Source organism: Penaeus vannamei, chromosome 23 (genome assembly GCF_042767895.1).
Source record: "Penaeus vannamei isolate JL-2024 chromosome 23, ASM4276789v1, whole genome shotgun sequence".
Lineage (NCBI taxonomy): Eukaryota > Metazoa > Arthropoda > Malacostraca > Decapoda > Penaeidae > Penaeus > Penaeus vannamei.
The window spans coordinates 20,474,852-20,477,351 of NC_091571.1; positions in this window are offsets into that span (position 1 = coordinate 20,474,852).

The window sequence follows — 2,500 nt, forward strand, 5'->3', positions numbered from 1 at the left end:
ATAACCTTAGTCTTTTTCTTGTTCATCTTGAGTCCGACTTTGACTTTCTCTATTCAGATCGTTTATTAATTGTTGCATTTCATCTGCTGATTCACTAAGGAGGACAATATCGTCTGCAAAGCTTAGGTTGTTTAGGTGTTCGTCTCCTATTTTGATACCCTTCCCTTCCCATTCTAGTATCTTGAATATTTCCTCGAGGCAGGCTGTAAACAGCTTTGGTGAGATGGTGTCGCCCTGTCTAACGCCTTTTTGAATTGGTATTTTATCGGTTTCGTGTGGAGCTTGATGGTTGCTGTCCCATCTTTGTATGTATCTTCCAGTATTTTACAATATACCTCCTCTACTCCCTGTTGTCGAATAGCACCTAATACTGCTGGTATTTGTAGAGTCAAATGCCTTTTCATAATCGATGAATGCCATACACATGGGTTTCCTATATTCGTTTACTTTTTCTCTGCATCTAATATAAGGTCTGTACTAATTCTGTTTTCGCCTGGTGTTTTCCCTCTCCTCATGCCTTTAAGTGCTCTTTTTATTTCCTCTTTTGTGATATTAGGTACGTCTCTAGTTACCGCGTTTGCTTCTATTTGTGGCTGTTCGTTTGAGTTGTCTAGATCCCTGTAAAAGTCTTCCACTACTTTGATGATTTCGTTCTTGTTATATATTACTTCTCCGTCTGGTTTCTTAATTACATACATTTTATTTCTCCCTATTCCTAGTCTTATTTTAGCTGCTTTCATGCTGGTACCTGAAATCACTGCTTCATTTATTATTTGAGTATTGAATTTCCGTACATTTTCCCTCTTCTTTTTATTTATGGTCTTTGTTAGTTCAACTAATTCTATCTTGTCCCTGTTTGATGATACTTTCATGTCTCTACGTTTTTGCATAAGCTGTTTAGTTTCTACCGAGAGCTTGCTGGAGCTTTGTTTGTCGTTCTTGCCGCCTACTTCAAGATCAGCTTCCTTTATTATGTCATTGAACTATTTATTAATTTGATCGATGTTGAGATCTTCGTTGCGGAGAAGTGAATTTCTGTTTTGGATGTTTAGGCTAAAGTCTGTTGCTCTGATCTTCAAGTTGGCTAAGTTTGGCTGTGGTTTACACATTAGTTTGTTCCTTTCCCTTCTGAAGTGTATTTTAATTTCGCTTCTCACCATTCTATGGTCGCTGCCAACATTTACTTTGTTGATAACGCGCCTATTTGAAATTATGAAGTCAATTTCATTTTTGACGTCAGAAGGCGTCTTACATGTTCACTTCCGTTCTAGTCTTTTTTCGAAGAATGTATTCATGATACTGAGTGATCGAGCCTCCGCAGAGTCGACTAGCACGTTCCCCCTCTCGTTCCTTGTGCCTAATCCATGGTTCCCTACTACGGTTTCGCCCTCTGTCTTTTTACCAATTTTGGCATTAAAATCCCCCATAATTATTGTGAAATGGGTTTTTGTTCTCTCGCTGGCTAAATGAATATATTCATAGAAGATCTCTATTTCTTCATCTCAGTGGCTGCAGGTTGGAGCATAGTCGAATGATTTTTAAGTTGTACCTATTGTTTAGTTTTATCGTTACTGAAGCCACTCTTTCGCTTACACTATAGAATTCCACGATGTTCTTTTCTAAGCGTTTGTGTATTATGGACCCTACCCCTAATTCCTGTTTGCTACCCTGAGGTTTACCTCTCCAATAGAGCATGTGTCCATTTATTATCTTCTGTCCTTCGCCTAGTCTTCTAACTTTGCAGAGTCCTACTACATTCCATTTAATGGAAGAGAGTTCCTCCAGTAAAGCTAGTAAGTCGGATTCAGTTCTCATGGTCCTTATATTGTATGTGCCAAGGTTCATCAACGTGGAGCGGCCTGTCTGTACCCGGATATTTTTAGCACTCCCTGCTCCGGAGCGATCCTGATCGCCGCCGTAACCAGGGGCTCCTTCGCCTCCGGGGAATGAGGGCCGTTGTTGTGTGTGTGTTTTCATGGAGGTGGACAGCCGATTTACCTCCCACCTACTGGCTTAGGTGTATCTTGGTGGGAGGGGAGTAATTTAGCCGGAATGCCATTGATAAGTCCCACCAGCAGGTTTGGTCCTACTTCGTGTGGACTCAGGAACGGCAATGCACGGCCTGCTCACTACACCAGAGTGTACTCCCGTGAGCTGGGGTTAAGTATCAGAAGTGCATATATGTGTGATTTTATTTTATTTACTAACTTCACTTGTGCGTATGTGCACCTGATGCAGACCCATTTATTCCCGCACATGCTCTAAATACCACGCACATGCTCGCTCCCGCGCATATGCATATATGAGCACACACCTATATATTTGTATCTATACTTATGGATATAGGTATATATTACTACGTTATAAATAACTACACACCTGCCCACCATACTCCAACCTAGGCATATGTTCGCATCTCCTGTCCCTTTAAGCGCTTGTTATATGTTATTGATAAGTGAGTGAGTATACATGAGTGTATACTCACCCGTATATATGCGAA